Source organism: Lissotriton vulgaris, chromosome 1_1 (assembly GCF_964263255.1).
Source record: "Lissotriton vulgaris chromosome 1_1, aLisVul1.2, whole genome shotgun sequence".
NCBI lineage: Eukaryota > Metazoa > Chordata > Amphibia > Caudata > Salamandridae > Lissotriton > Lissotriton vulgaris.
The window spans coordinates 1719385945-1719399590 of NC_141685.1; positions in this window are offsets into that span (position 1 = coordinate 1719385945).

The window sequence follows — 13646 nt, forward strand, 5'->3', positions numbered from 1 at the left end:
ATTATCATAAAATTGGATGATTTCAAAATCAAAGTGGAAACAACCTCTAAGAGACTATGGCAAAAGGTGCCCTCAGGGCCAGGTGGCCTATAGATTAATAATCCCGATAAAGAAAAATTGGGATTAACTGAGATACTAAAATGCGCGCTCTCACACCCAGCTATAGTAATGGGCTTCCACACACATGAATAGCAGGATTTTAGCGCAAGTGCGATACCTCCACCTCTGGTAGTACGGTGTAGGGAATGCATGGTGTATCCCGGGGGGAGGGCTAAATTGTTCTGTATTTTGCCTCTGTGTCACTAGTTTTTCTGGTATTTCTGTGCCCTTTTTGCCTTCTGTGCCACTCATTTTTCCTTCATTTTTGTGCCCCTTTTGCCTTCTGTTCCACTCATCTTTTGTGCCCGTCTGACTTCCGTGCCACTCGTTTTCCCTTGTTTTTGTGCCTCCTTTGCCTTCTGTTCCACTCGTTTTTTGTGTCCTTCAGCCCTCTGTTCCACTCGTTTTTTTGTGCCTTTCTGCCCTCTGTGCCACTCGTTTTTCCATCGTTCTTGTGCCTCTTTTGCCTTCTGTTCCCTTCTGCCCTCTGTTCCACTCATTTTTTTGTGCCCTTCTGACCTCTGTGCTACTAATTTTTCCCTCATTTTTGTGCCCCTTTTGTCTTCTGTTCCACTCATTTTTTGTGCGCTTCTGCCCTCTTTTCCACTAGTTTTTTTGGGCCCCTCTGCCCTCAGTGCCACTCCTTTTTCCCTCGTTTCTGTGCCCCTTTCTCCTTCTGTTACCTTTGTTGTCCCTTACCGCCCTCGCCACTGCGTCCCCTGCTGCCCCATCCCCTGACAGCCCACTGCCCATTCGCTGCCTCCGCCTCACAGCTGCTCCTCACTCCCACCTCCCCATATATGCCGGCTGCTGCTCGCCACGCCGCTGGCGCGCCAAAGGTGCCCCTTAAGGCCAGCCTGTCTGCGCCCCTCTACACCTGGACCGCGCCCAGCGCCAGAACCCCTGACCCCGCACCCACCATGATGACCGCCTGCACTACGACTTCAGCACTCTGCACGCTCTCAACTCCGGATGGAGCCGCACCTGCTTCAAGGCCACCCCATCTCAATTAGCACCGACGATGCACTCAGCACCGCGGAACACATGCATTTCCAGATCCACACAGACCCTAACTCCACCCTCAGGGGAACCCTCGTCCACCGACCCCCCGGACCCAGCCCCCAGTTCAGCGACTCCATCGCTGACTTGATAAGCACATACGCCCTGACCTCCACCTACTACATCTTCCTCAGAGACCTGAAGTTTCACCTTGAGAACAACAATAAGCATGGGCGGAAAATCCGTTTCGCTCGCGGATTTTGCGGATTTTTGGGAAATTCGCAATCCGCGAGATTTGCGAATTTCCCGCAAAATCCGCAAATTCGCACGCAGCGGATTTTTTTTGCGGCGCGCGGCATTGGTGATACAATTTTTGCGGCGCGCGGCGTTTATCATCGTTTGCCGAGTTGTTTTTCTCGATAGTTTGCGAGTGCTGCGCCATTTTGGATCTTGCTGTGTGATCCCGCGGGAATTGGCGAGCGCGATTACGTCATCGCGGCTTGCCAGCGATAGTTTGTCAACGCGAGTACGGCGAGATCACGTCTCGCGGTACTTCGCAATTGCGAGATTTGAGATGCGGCGAGCAGCAAGAATCTCGCACAAGCGAAAATATAAAATTTGCAATTCTGCACAAGAAATCCACCAGCAAGCAGCATAAACCTTCTTCAAATGATGATTTTTATCTGAATAACTCCTTAGGTTGACATTTGCCTGCACTTTTTTAGCGAGGAGTCCATTTTGGGGAGGGGGGGAGGGGGGTGGGAGGAAGGAAGTGCCCCACAGTCTTCAACTTCCTGTTCCTGTTCAGCAGGCTCCTCCCAGTGCTTTGTCCATCTCCTGGTCACTTTTCATTTGGATCTGGAGCTGGAAGGATTACTTTTTGTGGATGCTGCTGGATATTTGGATTTGAGGCCTTTTTGACTTTCTTTGGATCACTGTTGGATTAGAAATGTTATAAGTAAGTTTGTTTGGGGCATTACAGTTGCTGCAACTAAAATTTTGGAATTTTCGATTTTTGGGCTGTTTTGGGGCCTTTTGCCCAGGGGTACTCAGTGGTGGGTGGACTGAGTCTTTCTGTGGGTTGTCTTGAATTTAAACATCATGGAGGGCATGGATGGATTGGGATTGTGCTGATTTTTCAATGATTTTCGTTTTCTGGGCCTGTATTTGTGGCCTTTTCACCAGGGGTATTTGAGTCTAGCATGGGCCTAGTCTTTCTGTAGGTTGTCTTGAATTTAAACATCATGGAGGGCATGGATGGATTGGGATTGTGCTGATTTTTCAGTGATTTTCGTTTTTTGGGACTGTACTTGTGGCCTTTTCACCAGGGGTATTTGAGCCTAGCATGGGCCTAGTCTTTCTGTGGGCTGTCTTGAACTTAAACATTATGGAGGGCATGGATGGAATGGGATTGTGCTGATTTTGCAGTGTTTTTCGATTTTTGGGGGTGTTCATGGGGAGGGACAGGCCATGTGGCTGGTGGCCATTTTGAGTGCAGCTACAGGCACTGGCCATGTGCTGGCAGGCAAGTGGCCATTTTGAATGCAGGCTTTGTTGTTAGGCCTGCAACCATTTTGCCTACTTTTGAACCTTTATTTATGCCCAGGGGTAGTGAGTCTTGCATGGGCCTAGTCTTTCTGTGGGGTGTCTTGAATTTAAACATCATGGAGGGCATGGATGGATTGGGATTGTGCTGATTTTTCAGTGATTTTCGTTTTTTGGGCCTGTACTTGTGGCCTTTTCACCAGGGGTATTTGAGTCTAGCATGGGCCCCGGCCTAGTCTTTCTGTGGGCTGTCTTGAACTTAAACATCATGGAGGGCATGGATGGATTGGGGTTGTGCTGATTTTTCAGTGATTTTCGATTTTTGGGGGTGTTCATGGGGAGGGACAGGCCATGTGGCTGGTGGCCATTTTGAGTGCTGCTACAGGCACTGGCCATGTGCTGGGAGAGGCAAGTGGCCATTTTGAATGCAGGCTTTGTTGTTAGGCCTGCAACCATTTTGCCTACTTTTCAACCTTTATGCCCAGGCCAGGGTAGTGAGTCTTGCATGGGCCTAGTCTTTCTGTGGGTTGTCTTGAACTTAAACATGATGGAGGGCATGGATGGATTGGGATTGTGCTGATTTTTCAGTGATTTTAGTTTTTTGGGCCTGTACTTGTGGCCTTTTCACCAGGGGTATTTGAGTCTAGCATGGGCCTAGTCTTTCTGTGGGCTGTCTTGAACTTAAACATCATGGAGGCCATGGATGGAATGGGATTGTGCTGATTTTGCAGTGTTTTTCGATTTTTGGGGGTGTTCATGGGGAGGGACAGGCCATGTGGCTGGTGGCCATTTTGAGTGCTGCTACAGGCACTGGCCATGTGCTGGGAGAGGCAAGTGGCCATTTTGAATGCAGGCTTTGTTGTTAGGCCTGCAACCATTTTGCCTACTTTTCAACCTTTATGCCCAGGCCAGGGTAGTGAGTCTTGCATGGGCCTAGTCTTTCTGTGGGTTGTCTTGAACTTAAACATGATGGAGGGCATGGATGGATTGGGATTGTGCTGATTTTTCAGTGATTTTCGTTTTTGGGGCCTGTACTTGTGGCCTTTTCACCAGGGGTATTTGAGTCTAGCATGGGCTTAGTCTTTCTGTGGGCTGTCTTGAACTTAAACATCATGGAGGGCATGGATGGATTGGGATTGTGCTGATTTTTCAGTGATTTTCGTTTTTTGGGCCTGTACTTGTGGCCTTTTCACCAGGGCAGGGTATTTGAGTCTAGCATGGGCCTAGTCTTTCTGTGGGCTGTCTTGAACTTAAACATCATGGAGGCCAGGGATGGAATGGGATTGTGCTGATTTTGCAGTGTTTTTCGATTTTTGGGGGTGTTCATGGGGAGGGACAGGCCATGTGGCTGGTGGCCATTTTGAGTGCTGCTACAGGCACTGGCCATGTGCTGGGAGAGGCAAGTGGCCATTTTGAATGCAGGCTTTGTTGTTAGGCCTGCAACCATTTTGCCTACTTTTCAACCTTTATGCCCAGGGTAGTGAGTCTTGCATGGACCTAGTCTTTCTGTGGGTTGTCTTGAATTTAAACATCATGGAGGGCATGGATGGATTGGGATTGTGCTGATTTTTCAGTGATTTTTGTTTTTTGGGCCTGTACTTGTGGCCTTTTCACCAGGGGTATTTGAGTCTAGCATGGGCCTAGTCTTTCTGTGGGCTGTCTTGAACTTAAACATCATGGAGGCCATGGATGGAATGGGATTGTGCTGATTTTGCTGTGTTTTTTGATTTTTGGGGGTGTTCATGGGGAGGGACAGGCCATGTGGCTGGTGGCCATTTTGAGTGCTGCTACAGGCACTGGCCATGTGCTGGGAGAGGCAAGTGGCCATTTTGAATGCAGGCTTTGTTGTTAGGCCTGCAACCATTTTGCCTACTTTTCAACTTTTATGCCCAGGCCAGGGTAGTGAGTCTTGCATGGGCCTAGTCTTTCTGTGGGTTGTCTTGAATTTAAACATCATGGAGGGCATGGATGGATTGGGATTGTGCTGATTTTTCAGTGATTTTCGTTTTTTGGGCCTGTACTTGCGGCCTTTTCACCAGGGGTATTTGAGTCTAGCATGGGCCTAGTCTTTCTGTGGGCTGTCTTGAACTTAAACATCATGGAGGCCATGGATGGAATGGGATTGTGCTGATTTTGCAGTGTTTTTCGATTTTTGGGGGTGTTCATGGGGAGGGACAGGCCATGTGGCTGGTGGCCATTTTGAGTGCTGCTACAGGCATTGGCCATGTGCTGGGAGAGGCAAGTGGCCATTTTGAATGCAGGCTTTGTTATTAGGCCTGCAACCATTTTGCCTACTTTTCAACCTTTATGCCCAGGCCAGGGTAGTGAGTCTTGCATTGTCCTAGTCTTTCTGTGGGTTGTCTTGAATTTAAACATCATGGAGGGCATGGGTGGATTGGGATTGTGCTGATTTTTCAGTGATTTTCGTTTTTTGGGCCTGTACTTGTGGCCTTTTCACCAGGGGTATTTGAGTCTAGCATGGGCCTAGTCTTTCTGTGGGCTGTCTTGAACTTAAACATCATGGAGGCCATGGATGGAATGGGATTGTGCTGATTTTGCAGTGTTTTTTGATTTTTGGGGGTGTTCATGGGGAGGGACAGGCCTAGTCTTTCTGTGGGCTGTCTTGGAGGGCATGGATGGATTGGGATTGTGCTGATTTTTCAGTGATTTTCGTTTTTTGGGGCTGTACTTGTGGCCTTTTCACCAGGGCAGGGTATTTGAGTCTAGCATGGGCCTAGTCTTTCTGTGGGCTGTCTTGAACTTAAACATCATGGAGGGCATGGATGGATTGGGATTGTGCTGATTTTTCAGTGATTTTCGTTTTTTGGGCCTGTACTTGTGGCCTTTTCACCAGGGCAGGGTATTTGAGTCTAGCATGGGCCTAGTCTTTCTGTGGGCTGTCTTGAACTTAAACATCATGGAGGGCATGGATGGAATGGGATTGTGCTGATTTTGCAGTGTTTTTCGATTTTTTTTGTGGTGTATAACTGAACTGATGTTCCTCTGTCTTCCATTGTTTTTAGGTGCACAAGACTCAAGAGAACCACCAGTGCCAGGAAGAAGTCCTGCAGCGGTGTGTGTGTGCAGCATAACGTCACGTGACGTCACATCTGGCCTCAGACAACTCTACAATTCGTGCAACTGCGGCCTGCTGTCTGACCTGCTCTGAAGAAGATGGCCCCCCAAAAATTTCTCCGTAGCTCCTCTAGCAAGAAAGTTGCTAGTAAGGAGCAGAAGAAGAAAGTTACCAAGGAGGCTGGTGTGCCACCCGCCACGTTTTTGGGAGCAAAAAAAAAAGTACGCCTGCAGCAGCAGGATCTGCTGGGGACCAAGCTGGGAGCAGCACCCCTGCTCCATTGGGTTCAGTGCCTCCACCACCACGCCAACTTAAGTCAAAGCCCTTGAGTGCTCCAGAGGCAGTCAGTGTACTTCTCCAATCACCATCGACCAGTGATGTTGGCTCATCGCAAGAAAGTAGCAGCAATGTCCCTGAATCAACACAGGTTGTTGTAACTCATCTGACAAGTGTTGAACAACCACAGCCGCAACAACAACACCATGTGCAAGTACACGCCCAAGTACATGTGGAAGGAGAGGCAGCAAAAGGAGATGCGCAAGCAAAGGTGCATGGAGGTTCACAAATGCCCACAATAGTTGTTCCTCCTGAAGTAGGGGCACATCAGGAAATCGAAAATGAAGCCAAGGTATTGGAAGCCACTCCTCCTGATGATCATTCATTGTCTTCCACATCCCTAGCAAGGAAAAGATCAAGGGAGGTGTCTACATCTTCTTCAAGCCCACCTCCTTCTGATGCAAGTGATCCGTCTTGGGAACCACAACTGCGGTCTGACAGTGAGGCACACCATGATCTGACAAAGGTACCTAAGCGTAAAAGGAAGGTCATCGAAAAACTCATACCTATGGAGTGTGATGAGGCTGAACAAGAAGTGACAGATACTGCTGGTGATGAAGCCTCTCACGATGACGACGAGCCAGTCATCACAAAGGTCACTGCAGCCCCACCGGGCATGCAGCAAAGAGACATTTTGACCCTATCCCGAGAAGCTGATGACCGAGGAGGCAATGGAAATGGAAACACAACAATCATTAGATTTGGAGTTAAGTAGTGCACCAAAACCTACCGCTTCCATATTTCTTCCTCGCAAGAAGGTACCCACCTCGACCTCAATTCGTGGTGGTGAAAGTGCAAAACGTACTGAAGTTCGGCAATCCACATCCTCCACTTCATCTGGCATTAGCAGCAGGACCACCACCACCAGTATCGCCGCCTCCTCCGGCCCCCAAAGACATTTCAAGTCTCCAGTTTGGGACTTCTTTAGTGTTTGCCCAAAAATGGAAAACGTAGCCATTGTAGCATTTGTAAGCTTCGAGTTGGTCGTGGTAAGCTTGGTTCTAACTATGGTACCGGAGGCCAGAGAGGTCATCTTAAGAGAGCGCACCCTGTCCAATGGTTTCCGCACCTAGAGGCGTTTAAGCAAGCCGGAATTGCACGTAATGAAAACGTTGATTTTTCATCTGATGATGACGAGGAGGAAGAAGACGATTCAATCACTTCACTTACACCCAGTACCCCTGTCAGCAGCACACCCCATGTGAGGCACACTAAGAGTGTGGGAGAGAGTGAGACATCAATGCGGAAAAGTTCATCAGCGAGCGTAACTGGGTCGAAGATATCATCATCATCCCGTAAATCCTTGGTCCAGGGCAACATTAAAAAGATGTTGTTTACAGAAGCGCAATATGAACGCAACCACCCACTGACGCGTCTGTATAACACTAAGCTGGCTAAAATGCTAGCTCTGGACCTTCTCCCTTTTTCTTTTGTAGAAGGGGTTGGTTTTCTAGAATTAGTGGCAGCGCTCTGCCCTAAATGGAAGGTTCCTAGCCGGTTCTATTTTGCCCGAGTTGCGGTTCCAGCACTACATGAAGATGTTCTGAAGGTGATTTGGGCAGCTTTGCAGAAGAGTGCTGTTCACACTATACATCTGACAACAGACATGTGGACCAGTGGCGCAGGCGCTGATTACATGTGCATCACTGCACACTGGGTCTCTTTTTCAGGGGCTAAAGCAAAGCTAAACGCAGGTGTTGACGCGGACATTGTTTTTAAAGCTGCTCGGAAACATGCAACACTAGCCATGTTTGGTTTGGAGAAACGTCACACAGCAGAAAACATTTTGGATGTCTTTAACACAAAGGTCCTTAACTGCCTGTCCCCACTAAAACGCCAGGTTGGTTATGTTTCCACGGACAATGGCGCCAATATAGTTAAGGCCATGAGGGACGGTGACTATTTCAGAGTGCCGTGTTTGGCGCACTGTATAAACCTGGTTGTCCAAAAATTCTTGGGTAATAAAGGCAGTGCAGCGTACAGTGTATTGGACACCTGCTGAAAAATGTGCAAGCATTTCAGCCATTCTTTTAAGGCCAGGAAGCAGATGAGGAGCCTGCTATATCAACGTCAAATGTCAGTGAAAGCACTCATCCAGGAGGTGGTAACACGTTGGAACTCAACCTTCTACATGCTTGAGCGTCTGTATGAGCAGTATAAGGAACTCGATCAATATTTCCTTACAGAGGGTACAGAGGAGCTGAGGATGGGTGCGGCGCAATGGAACATAGTTCAAAGCCTGACACGCATGCTTCGTCCTTTTGAGTTCTTCACGCGTGCAGTCAGCAAGGAGGACTCTAATTTGGGAAAAGCTATCCCATTGTTGTACATGCTGGAGGACCAACTGAAGGAGGTGTGTTCTGTGTTTGAAAAAGATAACAAAAACCAAGACTCTTTGCTTCTGGCTGAGAAATTATTAGAGCTTCTACAAGGTGATGAACGTCTTAAAAAGATCCACTCAGAAGAGCATTACATTTGTGCTACTATTCTGGATCCACGCTACAAAAAGGCGCTGGCAGGCCAAGCATTCTTTCCTTTTGATGATGAACCTGTTCCAAAGTACAAACGTTGGCTAGCCTTGTCAGCCAAGAGGTTTGAAAGAGAACGGCTGAAAATTGAAGGAAATGGCAGTACATCAGCAGGCCATCCCCAGTCAAAACAATCCACTTCTGCACCTGTGGCTGTGGCACAAGTGACCTCTCAGCCGTTAAAGACACCGGCAACCGGATCATCTGCACGAGACACAACAGAAACATTGGAGGCTGAAGAGGATTGGCTAGCTCTGCGTGGGTTTGGTTCTCAAAAGGTCAGAGGCACAGCAAGAGCTAAGCAAAGTGGAGGAACCTTGGATGAGGACCTTGAGTCGATGGTGAAGGACTATCTGAATGACTCAACAGAGGTCTATGTTAATTCTGACCCATTGGCGTATTGGCATGGGAAAAAAGAATTGTGGCCACAGCTCACCAACCTGGCTTTAAACTACTTGTCTTGCCCACTCGCAAGCGTGTCTTCTGAACGGGTTTTCAGTGCTGCTGGTGGCATTGTAACTCCCAAACGGAGCCGCCTCTCGCCCAAAAATGTGGAGAGGTTAACAATGATCAAGATGAATCAGCACCTCATACCACCAGATTTCAGAGTACGAGAAAGCGTGCCGGATGAAAAGGAGGTGGCCAGCAACATAGATGAGGGAATTTCTACTCTGTCAGGTGACACTGAGCTCACCCTGCCTGAATTCGCAGAGTATGATGACGAAGCCTTATTCTTATTCCTGGACCGTGATACCGAGCCCTGAAAATGAGACAACGAATCAATAACTTTCTTTTTCATCCTTATTCACTTTTATTCCTGTGTGTCTGTCTTTCTTTGTTGTGCACAGTTAATATATTTCAAACTTTAATCAGATAATCACAAAATCAAGCCCATCAGCAGAACTGTCTTCACTGGTTTGCTAATTGATTTGAAGTTGCCGCAGTCTGCATTCCTCAGGTTCACAAGCTCAGAAGAACATGCTCCTCTATCCTCCTCCTCCAGACTCCTATTTCCATCAAACCAGAGGGCTGGTTTACGCCCAATGAAGAAAGACTCAGCACTTGTGGGGGTGTTGTTGTACCTCTTTGCAGGTGAGTTGACGGCTCTGGGGCCATTGCTGGGAAGCTCTAATACCGGATAAAAGTGTTTTGGACCAAATCCCAGGCGTAATAAATTTTGTGTTTTTGATGACTTGCTTGCCTTTGAGGTGCTCTTAGGGGGGGTTCCGTCTGTTTGTGGGTGAGTTTCGTGGTCTGGGAGCACTGCTGGGACACTCTATTCTTGATTGCATTTGCTTTTCAGGAAATCCGTCGTGGCAACCCCGACTTATGGCCTAGCTACGCAGCGCGTTTGGACCGAAGGCCGAGAAATATTGCAAGTAAGAGATTTTGCTTTTGGCCTGTTTGGGGGTGTTATGCTTCTTGGCGGGTGGGTTGGCGGGTCTTGGGGCATTCCTGGGAAGGTGTAATACCGGGTAGAAGTGGTTGGGACAAAATCCAGGCCGATTTTTTTTTGGCTATTTCTGACATTTTGCTCAATGTAGCGTTTTCGGGGGCCTGTTTGGGGGGCTTCCTGGTGTTTGTGGGTGAGTTTCGGGGTCTGGGAGCACTGCTGGGACACTCTAATCTTGATTGCATTTTCTTTTCAGGAAATCCGTCGTGGCAACCCCGACTTATGGCCTAGCTACGCAGCGCGTTTGGACCGAAGGCCGAGAAATATTGCAAGTATGAGATTTTGCTTTTGGCCTGTTTGGGGGTGTTATGCTTCTTGGTGGGTGGGTTGGCGGGTCTTGGGGCATTCCTGGGAAGGTCTAATACCGGGTAGAAGTGGTTGGGACAAAATCCAGGCCGATTTTTTTTTGGCTATTTCTGACATTTTGCTCAATGTAGCATTTTCGGGGGCCTGTTTGGGGGGCTTCCTGGTGTTTGTGGGTGGGTTTCGGGTTCTGGGCGCACTGCTGGCTATATATACTTTACTTTGCAAGAGGTTTGAAGCAAATCCATGGTGGCAGAGGGGAGTTAGGGCCTAGCTGCAGAGAGCGCGCGGAGTGATTTGGGAAATTTGTGAAAAATTGACTAAGTCCCCATTTTTGTACTTTTGCCCTTTGGCTGTTTGGGGGTCTTCTACTCGTTTTCTCCTGGGTTGACAGCTCTGGGGCCATTGCTGGGAAGCTCTAATACCGGATAAAAGTGTTTTGGACCAAATCCCAGGCGGAAATTTTTTTGTGTTTTTGATGACTTGCTTGCCTTTGAGGTGCTCTTAGGGGGGGTTCCGTCTGTTTGTGGGTGAGTTTCGTGGTCTGGGAGCACTGCTGGGACACTCTAATCTTGATTGCATTTGCTTTTCAGGAAATCCGTCGTGGCAACCCCGACTTATGGCCTAGCTACGCAGCGCGTTTGGACCGAAGGCCGAGAAAAATTGCAAGTATGAGATTTTGCTTTTGGCCTGTTTGGGGGTGTTATGCTTCTTGGCGGGTGGGTTGGCGGGTCTTGGGGCATTCCTGGGAAGGTGTAATACCGGGTAGAAGTGGTTGGGACAAAATCCAGGCCGATTTTTTTTCGGCTATTTCTGACATTTTGCTCAATGTAGCGTTTTCGGGGGCCTGTTTGGGGGGCTTCCTGGTGTTTGTGGGTGAGTTTCGGGGTCTGGGATCACTGCTGGGACACTCTAATCTTGATTGCATTTGCTTTTCGGGAAATCCGTCGTGGCAACCCCGACTTATGGCCTAGCTACGCAGCGCGTTTGGACCGAAGGCCGAGAAAAATTGCAAGTATGAGATTTTGCTTTTGGCCTGTTTAGGGGTGTTATGCTTCTTGGCGGGTGGGTTGGCAGGTCTTGGGGCATTCCTGGGAAGGTGTAATACCGGGTAGAAGTGGTTGGGACAAAATCCAGGCCAATTTTTTTTTTTGGCTATTTCTGACATTTTGCTCAATGTAGCGTTTTCGGGGGCCTGTTTGGGGGGCTTCCTGGTGTTTGTGGGTGGGTTTTGGGGTCTGGGCGCACTGCTGGCTATATATACTTTACTTTGCAAGAGGTTTGAAGCAAATCCATGGTGGCAGAGGGGAGTTAGGGCCTAGCTGCAGAGCGCGCGCGGAGTGATTTGGGAAATTTGTGAAAAATTGACTAAGTCCCCATTTTTGTACTTTTGCTCTTTGGCTGTTTGGGGGTCTTCTACTCGTTTTCTCCTGGGTTGACGGCTCTGGGGCCATTGCTGGGAAGCTCTAATACCGGATAAAAGTGTTTTGGACCAAATCCCAGGCGGAATTTTTTTTGTGTTTTTGATGACTTGCTTGCCTTTGAGGTGCTCTTAGGGGGGGTTCCGTCTGTTTGTGGGTGAGTTTTGTGGTCTGGGAGCACTGCTGGGACACTCTAATCTTGATTGCATTTGCTTTTCAGGAAATCCGTCGTGGCAACCCCGACTTATGGCCTAGCTACGCAGCGCGTTTGGACCGAAGGCCGAGAAATATTGCAAGTATGAGATTTTGCTTTTGGCCTGTTTGGGGGTGTTATGCTTCTTGGCGGGTGGGTTGGCGGGTCTTGGGGCATTCCTGGGAAGGTCTAATACCGGGTAGAGGTGGTTGGGACAAAATCCTCGCGGAAAAGCCTTTTGGCACTTTTTGTAACTTAGGGTTCGTTAGGGTTAGCCCTAGCAGCAGGATTGCATGTGTTTCGGGGTGTTCTAGATTTTTGCAACTGAGTTCTCGGGTCTTGAAGCACTCGTGAGAATGTGTAATTTTGGTTGCAAGTCATTTGAAGAAAATCCATAGTGGGAAAGGGGGGATTTGGCATAGTTAAAGAAAGCTTTTGCCACTATTCTTAACTTAGGGTTCGTTAGGGTTAGCAGTATTTCTATTGCATGTGTTTGAGTGGGGGGGATTTCGAGTCTTGGAGCGATGCTGGCTAGGGCTACTTTTGCTTGGTTGCTTGCAAGTGGTTTGAATGCAATCCACGGTGGGTAAGGGGTAATTAGGAAGGGGGTACTTCGGCCTACTTTTACTTTCAAAGTAAGTTTTGTCACCAGTTTTCTGCTAGGCCTTGTTTTTTGAGATTTGATTGGGGGTCTTCTACATTTTTGCGACTGGCTTTAGTAAGGGTCTGGGTGGGAGCACTGCTAGGAAGATCTAATTTTGTTCTAAAACTCAGTTTACAGTACACCTAGCTTGAGGGGAAAGATCGGCTACATTAATTTGCCCCTACTTATTTATCCTTCAAAAGGTGACTCAGACAGAGTACGCACTTTCAAAAATATTGTACTGTCTACTAGGAAAATCAAATTGTGACTTTTTGCACTCCACAGCCTACATACCTTATATTTATTTATCAGTGGTGTTGTAATATTATATCACTTCCTGTTTTTCGTTGAATAATTACAGGCGGGGTTTCAGTCTCTGCAATGGGGAAAAAAGGATGGAGTCAGGCTTCACATTAGCGAGCCACAATTCAGCATCAGGCAGGCAGTGGACAGGGTGTCTTCTGGTGACCAACATCGATGGACGAAGCGTCGGCTGCAATGGAGGAGTGCCGCTAATAAGAGGATTTTTTTCTGCAGGCAACTTACTTACCACTTCCAACAGGACAACTACAACAACATAGATACAGTATCCCTTGCCTTTTTCTCTGACTGTGACTGCATTTCTTGGATCTCTCTCTGCTTCTAAATTGATCCCTTAACAGATCACTTAGTCCACTCCACTATCACATCTGCACCACACATAGTCATTTGTAAGTGCTCCTACGTAATTCGCAAGTCGCAGCACGCCCCAGCCCGTAGAGGACTGGGATGGCCCCAATGATGAAGCATGTCACCAAGGGGCAACCCTGGTGAGTGAGGGGACACCTAGAAAAAAAGCAATTTCTCCTTTTCTATCTACTATACCTTCCAGACCAACCCCATTGAGTGTTGTTGTGAATGGATTTATAGTGACCAGCAAGGCTCTCAGGTATCTGGCTACAGAGACCTTATGTTGAATATCGTTATGAATAATTCCACACACGCCCTGTACTGTCGCATTCTTTCTTCCACAGTTGTCGAAAGTACTACTTACTTTTCACTGACATGCAT